The 10,951-nt window shown below is 31.1% G+C and overlaps 1 long non-coding RNA gene across 1 annotated transcript; it reads right to left on the minus strand.

Annotated features, from left to right (window-relative positions):
- Window positions 1-6,680: 6,680 nt before the first annotated feature.
- LOC111207534 lies at window positions 6,681-10,951 on the minus strand. The gene is made up of 2 exons (XR_007326577.1): window positions 9,888-10,951; window positions 6,681-7,475 (listed from the first exon to the last, which is right to left on the minus strand). It is a non-coding gene; the product is annotated as an uncharacterized LOC111207534 (long non-coding RNA).

Here is a 10,951-nt window from a genome sequence, read left to right on the forward strand (position 1 = left end):
TTCTTAATGGCTCATGATTTAATCCAACAAAAGCCATATCTCCTCAAAAAATTATCTACGTGAATGGAATTAATTATTGTGACACTGGACTTGTCTTATTAGTTACCCTCTATTTTTGTATAACTATTACTAGCTAATTGTTTTCTTGGTTTAATCAACAATAATTTAAAGCAGAAAATTCAAAAAATAAACTATAAACATATCTCTTAACATTTTGTGACACCATGTCTAAAGTTTTCATGAAATTAATTAAACAGTTGCTGTCTTTACACTAATTATCTTTTTTTTCATGACAAGGAAAAATACATTATATATTATTTTGTGTAATAAAGCACAGTTATCTAAAAAAAAAGGAAGTTTTTTCCCCTCTGAAAATAGAAATTTGTACGAGTCGCTATCGCATATCTTGGTGATAATGACATCGCGACAAAGCGCAGATCTGGCCCCAGAGGCATTTTCTTGATACAACATGGTAGCCGCGTAATGACAATGCTACCCCTGTCCCTTCCTTCGTATAATGGGCCTGACTTTAAGCCCACATTAAAGCCGCGTGTAATCTTTCAACAGTGCATCAAATGCATGAGTTTTTGGTGCAAACGTGTGTGTGTGTATGATTTTGAAAAAGTGAACAAATTTCTTTGTAAATCATCAATCACATGATATTATTTTAATATTTAAATTACAAAGAAGTTTCACGCCCATTTTAGTAAAGTACGTATATTTGTATATTGGTACATGATTCAGCTATATGTTGACTAATGCTCCAAAAAAGAAATACTATGTGTGAATAAACAACGTTTTGGGGGTATTTTTCATTGACAAGCATTGTGTGAGACCTAACAGGAACCTCCCAAATGAAAAACAGTGTGTAAATATATCATATCTAGTCAATGCATTGAATATCTGCCTTTGAAAACTGATAAATGGAATGATGAAAATAGTTATTCTTGATGTATTAATAATTGTAGTAGTATGTTTCTCCAAAACAAAATTGGAATTGTATGGTTTATCTAGGGAAGTGTCTTATATAGTAGAAAGTGGGAACAAATAGTACATCAGAACAAGAAAACACATGTATATGCTTTTTATTGGTACAGAATACTCAAATGTTGAAGTGATTATCAGTCGAGAGCCAGATTGTATATAGAATGACTATCATAATATTCTATTACGAAGATCCGCCCTTTTATAAGCTATCAGTTCTAGAAAATTTTGCGGTTGCTACAAACACGTAATTATGTAAAGTGCGACACATCAGACTTGATGAACCGGATCGTGATCCCTTCCAAAACGGATGAGTTTCAGTGCCTAGTGCTCGGGCTCGGGACTAACGGCTTAACTCGAGTCTTGATCCAGACGAGACCCAATACCATAAAAAAAAAATCATGATAAATTTGTTGACCAAAACACTGAAAGATAATGCGACTTTCGGTAATTTTCTGGTTTTTTTCGACGTTAGATTTCTAATAAAGCATCCATGTTCATGTAGGACACACGATATTTTCGACAAGATCACTAATTTGTATTTTTATTCACAAAAGGTGTAAAAGTAGAATATATGGATTTAGTAGTACACAGAGGGAAAGAAAGGCACACAAAGGAAGTGGTGCTAGAAAAATGTGTGTCGGCCATGTGATATTCATGTTTGACTTTATACCATTAAACCATTTCGTGGTTACAAATTATCGTCTTCATTTTGGATTTTTAAAGATTTTGTGAAATATTATATTTTTCAGTTTTTGTATTTTGTCTCAAATTATTTCTTGGCCACATGCTCGACAATCACTAAACCAATTCATCAGTATAAACAATATCAAAACATCGTAATTTCATCAACTAAATTACTCATGTATTCGTAAGTTATAACTTATTCTGTAGCAAGCTGAGCATCTAAAAAAAACTTCGTAACTTGCTTTTTAAAAAAAAAACTTTAAAACTTCAAATTTAGAGTTTTAAGAAGTAAAATTGAAGTTTCACCGCTCAAAACTCTAAATTTGAAGTTTCATTTTTTTATTTGTATTTTGGTCTTTATAATTAATTATACTTTACATTTATGATTCTTAAGTATTTTCTTATTCATAATTTTAATATTTAAACCTTTTATGTATTTTAAATATTTTAAATTTATTTTTATAAATTTAAATTTTACACATATTTTAAAAAAAATTAAAATAAGATTTATAATATTTAAAAACTAGAATTAGACAACACGAATATTACAAAAGAAACTTAATAGAAAAAAATATATATGAAGACATAATTATTACACAAATTTAAATATTACAAAAATACTAATAGACTAGTAAATTTTCTCCAGAACTTCTAAAATATTATCCAAACAAATTTTGTGTAACAAAAAATAGAACATTAAGATAATATTATGTAATAATATGGTATTTTGCTTGTAGTTTAATATTTAATTATGTTTTTCTATTTATAATTATATATTTTAGTATAAGATTTTATTAATTAATATTACTATAATATTTATATATGTGCTAGTTTTCTATAAAAAATTATGGATTTATATTAATTATGACAAATATAAGGAACATAATGTAAATTATAAATAATTTTAAAGTTAGATTTAAAGTTTTGCTTTCGGAAAAAAACACTTTGAAACTTCTTTCAAACTCTAAAATACATAGTTTTTTCGGAGATGCTCTCGCAGAGTTTAACAATTCACACAAAATGGTTACTAGTCCAGGTTTCACGATTCAAAAGAGCAGGCTAGCTAGGCATAATCGTCCTTTCCTCAAAGGTTAAATAAACAATCACGATTTCATAATTACTATCTCAATCAATGATAATTCAAAAGTCCAATAGAATATTCTATAGAGATAAGATCAACTTCATTCATTAAATATCATATCCTACGTTAAAGTATAATTACCAGTCCTAAATCAACATCGATCAATGGTTCTTTGACCGAGAAAAAGGTAACTGTTACAAGGTGAAAGCAAAGATTTTACACTCACACTGAAATGGTTCTAATATTCTATATTTTTCAGTCTAAATTAAAATTTGGTTTTGGTAGAAGTATTCGATATTTTGGTTTATAAATAATAGTATCCAACACGAAACTTTCTTATGGATTGCTTGGTACAAATTTAGTTTAAGTTTTTAAATTATTAAATTTGTCAATTATTTTTTAATAAAGTTTTGGTTTAAATTGATTCGTTTGTTAATATAAATTCTTCTCTAAAACCAAGACAATCAAATTTAAAAAACTTTTCCATAAATACAAAATAATTCGAATGAAATTAAAAAAAAAACAGAATATAATTTTTACAAATAAATGTATTACATTAAATATAGTTTATATTTATATTTATATTTATATTTATATAAAATTATTTTTTCATTTTTGATATAATTTTTTTCTTAATATCAAACCAAACTAAACACAAATAATATTTTTAACACAATTGTTTAAAAACTAACTGATATAAAATTTGATTTTGAATGAAAGTTGCTTTAGAAACCAAAGTTTTTGATAACCTGAATAATAATCCAAATAGAGATGAACCGAATAGTCAAATGCTCGCCATATTCCGGGTACAAGATTTAATCCATTAAAACCTGGGCTTTAAGAGATTTTAAAATTGGGTAGGTGTTTCAAATTTCTGTTGGGAAGCGGTCTATTAATTACCTTATCAGGCTGGCCCGGTTTAAATCTGATAGTTAGCACATGGATATAACTATATTAAATGAAAAAATTACACTTAGACGTACTTTTATCTTTTCAATTTACATTTACATATATTTTGTACCAGTGGAGTACTTTCCTCTTGCAATTTATCTAAAATACTCTTGTGGTTAAGCAAACCTAAAAACTAACATCTAAAAAATTGTCGCCGCTAAACTCATCTTCTTCTACCTCATTCTTCTTCTTCACTACTGCAAGATCTTCATCATGTCGGCGACTTCAACGTCCCACTCCAGAACACAATTTTAGTTAAATTCTTATTTATTTGGACTCATCAAAAGTAGTAGATGATTTTCATGGCATGGATTTCAATGAAACAACCGTCTTTATAACTCTCGACATTCTGCGATTCTCAGATCTCAATTATCTTTGTTCTAGTGCATCAGAAACGACAAGACGAAGAAAAACAATTTTTCATCTCTCTCTCCCGGCCGATCGACAATGAAAAGTTTCAACTTTCACAACTTATTTTTTTTTCTTCAACTCCTTTGATATTTGTTTACAAATCCTAAATCAACCTACCCTTATTGGCCAAATTTTCTGTTGTCTAGTTACCGGTGGATCTTCACACAGCCACATCCATCACTTCCTTGCCTCTGACTGATTACGATAAACTGCCTTTGACCACACGAACATGACCACTGAACACACACACTTGACCACACCCTTTTCATACAAACCTGATTTCATACAAACCTGACTACACGCCTGTAACTTTTAAATTATCTTCTCCTACTTCTAGTGTAGACCACATTAGTGCTAAACAACCAAATCTCCAAAAAAATTGTAATGTCCACAAAATGATGACCATGACTCTATCTTTGACCATGATTCCTCCAACCACAATACTCCCCAAGCAGGAGAAGATAAGATCAAACAATTGTTAGATCTACGTTACCGCTTTTAGTAGAATCGTACTTGTTTTAAACGGGCCGTCGGATTGTTTTCAAAATACTTTAATCTAACGGTTCCTAACATATCCCACTGTTTCATGTATTTTCTCCCTTTTAACTTAACCATAAATCTCATCTCGTCTGAACTAAGGGCATTATGAGAAAAGAAAAAACTAAAGCAAGACATAAAGTACACCTCAGGTGTAAAGTGTGTAAACATGTAATGAAACCAAGAAAAGTAACCTTATATGTAACTCTCTCATATTAAATTTATGTACCGTATAAACAAGACCACATGTAATATGATATGTACATCAAGCAGACCTAATCGAACCCGTGGAGTTGACGTTATCTATTTGCTTTTCGTAATAATTCATACTAACTTACCTTTTTTTTGGTCAATCTTCATACTAACTTACTAAATGATCTTTATGAAAGAAAAAGCTTAGTCGAAACCATCCACATAAATGAACAAAAAGTTCTGTCTTAATCGGTGTCCATGGTTTCAACAACTTAGAGAGTATGGTGAGAATAAAAGAAGCGGAATCAATAATGTTCCTTAAGTAAGCGGATAAGGCAAGGAGAGACATATGGAGTTTTAAGAGAATGATTGAGATGAAGACAGAGAAGATGGAAGGACGACTACCAAAAGAAACTATCGATGTTGCATTTGCACGAAACAGAAGAGCGATGGAAGAAGGAACTGGAAGAGTTTAAGAGACTTGAGAACTCACATTGTGATTATAAGGACATGAAAGTGAGATGGAAGCTGAGATTGCTGGATCGTTAAAGAGACGACTGTGATGGACGAAAATAGTAAATTTTCGATGTGCATGTCATAATGGGCTTAGTGTATTTGACTCGCTCCATTCCATCCATTCGTAGAGTATGGGCTAAAGACCCATGAACGAAGTTGTTTGAACTAGATCAATGATAGTTTGATTGAAAAAGATGAAGTAAAATGTTGAGCTTGTCTCACCGTGGCTTTTTCAGTTTTAAATAAATTTAATATACACAATGAATAAATATTGCAAAAAGACTTACTAATAAAGAATAATAATTGAAAGCCCTGAATATATGTGAGACAGACAAAATATACAAAATAGCTTGTATTTTAAAAAGAAAATAGATGGTCTTCATTCGTTGAAACAGGCCTAAACTTTTTAACTAATACTCCCTCCCCTCCGTATACAAATGTAGAATGTTCTAACTTTTTATCTTGTATATAAATATATGATATTTTGAAATATAATTAATGCATTTATTTTTAAAACTAAAATATAAATTAAAAAGTAAAATTATGAGTGGTAGAGATTTATTGATAAGACCAAAAACTAACATTTAAAATAGTGTATTTGTTGTTTCTAAATATGTATGGAAAACTTTAAACATCTTATACTTCATCCGTTTAAGATTACTTGTCGTTTTAGATTTCGGTCTACAAATTAAGAAAATATTTAATTTATATATTTACTAGATAAAAACATCACTGCCAATATACCTTATCACTTTTCAACTAATTAAAAATAGATAAAAATATAAAATCAATAAATTTTGCATTGAAATTATAAAATTACATTTATTTTGAAACAAAATTTTTACCCTACAACGAGAAGTAATCCGAAACGGAAGGAGTATTTGTATACAGAGGGAGTACTATGAACTCAAACCATAGGAACAAACAAAAAAATTAAATTGAAAGTTATTTAATGATGTAAGAAAGTATCTTGCCGCTATGATGTAATTTTAAAAGATTAGTGGTTTCATTATGGTTTATAATCTATGGTGGCTTACAGTGGCTGTCATTGAATTTGCCACAATTCTCAAAGCACTCTGTAGTGCCTTTCTTAATCATTACTGTTAATATTTTTATATTAACCTTTTTATATATCATTTAAGAATGACACTTTTGTTGATTTTTTTTTGTTAACAAGTACTCCCTCTGAATTTAAATATAAGATGTTTAAGGTTTTACACACATATTAAGAAACAATAAATACAATATTTTAGTTGTTACTTTTTGATTATATCAATAAAGTTTCACCACTCATAATTTTACTTTTTAATTTCTGTTTAAATTTTAAAAATAAATGCATTAATTATATCTCAAAACATCATACATTTGTATACAAGATAAAAATATAGAACATCTTACATTCGTATCCGGAGGGAGTATTATCTACTTACATAATGATTATTGTTTCTGTATAGGATCATATAAAGAGGTAAAATCAGAAATATAAATTGTTATCAAAGAGCCATATATAGAACATAGTTGGGGAAGAATTACACTAGAAATAAAAGAAAATAAATATTTTTTAAAATTCATGGAATTTAAAAATTCAGTTCATAATTTTTCTTAAGTCGGAGTTAATTTTAGAAATTTTGATTTTTAAAACAACATCTTGTAATAAAAGAAATTTGAACTTGAAACATACAAACTGATATATGAGTAATTTTATTACACCATCAACACTTGCTTAAGAAAATAAATATTTCGTACATCAAATTATAAAGGTACATATATAAAATAGGTTTTTTGCAGTTTTTAAATGCAAGTTGAAAATCGTTGTGTTTTTTTTTTCCATCTCAATTTTATTGAACACAGCCCAAACAAAATACAAAAAGCCCAAAAAAAGGAAAACTAAAAAAACCAGACGAGGTCCACAACCCCAAACTACAAACAAAGCCCAAGTCAAACCGAAACAACTAAACCATGCGTTACATTAGCGTGAGAGGAAGAAACACGTGTCCGAGCCACAGCAAAAGAGGAGACACGCGTCTCACTGATCAAACCGTCGTCTTCACTGCCAGGAGATCATCGTCGGAGCAGCTTCCCGTCGATCCACCGGAACACACTGGAAACAGGACGCCTGGAAAGAAAAACCGTAGAGACGATCTCGAATCAAACCAACACGAAAGGATCTTCTCTTTGTAAAGAGATCCATTTACAAGCTTCGACTATGAAACTTAAATGAATCTAAAGGCATGAAGCGGAGATCAGAGGAATCCGAGAAAATCCTGAAATAGCCAATCGACGCCAACGGAATTAAAAACCATCATCTGCATCGATGGAACCAAAAGCCGGTGCTCCACCGAAGGAAGAGGTGTTCACCGGAACCAAAAGCCGGAAGCTTCGTCGAAAAGACCGTAAACTCCGGAACCGAAAGCAAGCCACATCACGCAGAGGGTGCCATCATGTGCTGGAATTAGAGCCCATCAACGGGCCGACTACCCCGGAATAATATCCGTTGAAAGATATTGATAGAGAGAACGGGGAAGGAGCGAGAAAAAAGTTTTTTTTTTTAATTTCAAAAATAGATGTGGTGTTTATGTAGTACGTTAATTTTTTTTTTTTTTGAGAAAAGCAGTACTCGTTAAGTTTTTGTACACTTGTTTATATGAACTGTTCCTGTACGTATCTAAAATTTTCGTTTTCCGTTTGTTAGGGTAGGTGGGACCCATTGTCAATCACAGGTGTTGCCCTAGTTTTTCTTCTCTGCTTAAGAAGGTGTTAGATTTGGGTCAGTTACGGGCTTCCAACTTAAAACTAATTGGTGATTAGTGGATTGGCTCTAATCCTTTATATATTACTTAATGTCTATTAGAATTCCCGATGTGGGATATATATCCTTAATACCCCTCCTCAAGATGATGATTCTTATCGGCCAGAAATCTCATGACATTTATACTCGGTCGAGCGAGTTTAACACAACCTTTATATCCGGTTGGAAGGGTTAATCACGACCTTTATACCCGGTCAGAAGGGTTAATTTTAATTTAATTTAGGAGTTTAAAATATTTAGGATTTGTGATCTGATACCATGTTAGATTTGAGTTAATTATGGGCTTCCAACTTAAAATCAATTGGTGATTAGTGGATTGGTCCTAACATTTTATATATTACTTAATGTCCTTTACAGTTTTCGATGTGGGATATATATCCCTAATAGAAGGCACTTTCAATGACCACGATTCACGAAGACATAAATCAACATTAAGGCTATGAATGTTTATTGTGGTTGACATGCGGGACGGACTGGACCGCAATTAAGGTCACCATTCAAGCTAATTATTTGGATATATGTGAACTGAAGATTAAATAATATAAAAAATAAAGTGGATCGCGGACGGTTTACATTACATAAGAACATCAGTGAAACGCCATGTAAATTAAATACAGCAGAAGAGGTGTGTTTCAAAGTGCGTTTCTTTATTATTTGTATTTTAATTGATAGTAATTTTTTTTAAAAAATACACATAATTTACAGCACATTTATCTGTGTTTCAGAAAACTAGTTATACTCTGTAACATTTTTCAAAAATTAATAGTAAAATATGATTTTTGTTTCAGTTTATAATATATTGTTTTGGTCACCATTCGCATATTATTTTAAACTGTTTCTTTTATCTGAACAGCAGTATGCGTTTTTCTTATATAAACTGCAGTCAAACCGCACCACAGTATCTAATCCGTTTGTCCCGCACCGCCCAGACCGCTGTTACCAAAGCCGGACTCTCTAGGTGGATGACTAAGCCTAAGTATCGCGGGGGAAAACAATATAGATATTCTCTAAGTTCTTATAAATTCAATTCGTACACACAAAAAAATATATTATAATATGCATATTCGAAACCCTGAGGATTGATGTTTTGACTCTTAGGAGTTAGGACACACATACAAGGGGCCTCGGTTTCTTTGGTCCGCACGAGCTACAGGGTACTGGATAAGTATGCACAAATTGATTATTGATTCCTCGATTGTTTTTTTTTTTCATATCAAAATTGTCACGGGGGTTGGGCACTTGAGTTGAGATATTGCCACACAATTGCCAAACAATATAGGTATTGTCTAAGTTCTTATAAATTCAATTCGTACACAAAAAAAAAATATAATATGCATATTCGAATTTTGAGTATTGATGTTTAGGTTGACTGCCTAAAATCTCATGTAAATATATCAACCCTATCTAATCTCATTCGTACTATTCACCTCTTCACGAGACCACCTAAAAGTATTATTTCTCTTTACATCACCCATAATCTTTTTAATCCTACTCAGTTCCCCCTCTCTAATCCAAATCAAAATCAAAATTTAAAACTATAAATAGCATTTTGAGGATTGTGACTGCCCAATTAAAAAACTTGATTCAACCTAATACGACCCACTTAAACGGACCCGATTCAACATTAAAAAAAAAAAGCAATTCGATTTGTGGAAATTTAAAATTAGGGTTCATGTCTCTCTTCTTCACAGAGATGACGAAACAAAGGAAAGAGCTTACGTGCAACGGAGATGATGACGAAGCAATAGAGAGAGAGAGAGAGAGAGCAGGCTCTGAGAGAAAATGACGAAGATTTGAAGCTTGGATCTTTGTCACTCTTTGCTTCATCGATTTGCTTTTTTTTTTTAAGTGTTGAGTCGTGTCCGTTTAAGTGGATCGGGTCAGGTTGAATCGAGATTTTTTAATTGGGCAATCACAATTCTCAAAATGCTAAGTATACCTTTTAATTTTGATTTTGGATTAGAAAAGGGAAATTGGAAAGGATTAAAAAGATTAGAGGGTGGTGTAAAGTGAGATAATAATATCTTTAGGTAGTCTCGTCAAGAGGTGAATAGTACGGGTGATATGAGAGAGGATTGATGTATTTACATGAGGTATGTTTTGGCTCTTGGGAGTTAGGACACACATACGACCGACCTCGGTTTCTTTGGTCCACACGAGCTACACGGTACTGGATAAGTATGCACAGATTGATTATTGATTCCTCGACTGTTTTTTTTTAAATCAAAATTGTCACGAGGGTTGGGAACTTGAGTTGAGATATTGCCACAAAATGGTTAGAAGAGATGACGTGGCAATTTGAAATTACGACAAATTCACAACCACAAAGAAATACATATCAAAACAGTATCCGTAATAACAATTATGCTAGCTGTCTATATCTCAAACCAAATAAGTTATTCCGTTTGAGTTACTTACACGTAACTCCAACTCTCTGCAATGACATTATCATGTTTGTAAATGACTGTTTAGCCTAATGTCAACCTATTTTGTATAGCGGTTCGATACTGTTAGGGGTTCTAGGGTAAAATTTTTTTTTTACTCTTTAAATTTTATATGTAGATAATGTTTAAAATATTTTTAAAATTTTATCAGTAATATTTTGTTAATTTTCTAATAAAAATAAAACTATATACATATCAAATAATTTTGTGCCCTTTACAATTTTATTTATTATATTTATAATTTTTTTATATTTATAATTTTTTTATATATAAAAAATAGATTTATAAAAAAATTGGACCCCTTATTTATTATTATAGGGGTAGACACGGGCTTAGATC

The sequence above is a fragment of the Brassica napus genome, chromosome C7 (genome assembly GCF_020379485.1).
Source record: "Brassica napus cultivar Da-Ae chromosome C7, Da-Ae, whole genome shotgun sequence".
Lineage (NCBI taxonomy): Eukaryota > Viridiplantae > Streptophyta > Magnoliopsida > Brassicales > Brassicaceae > Brassica > Brassica napus.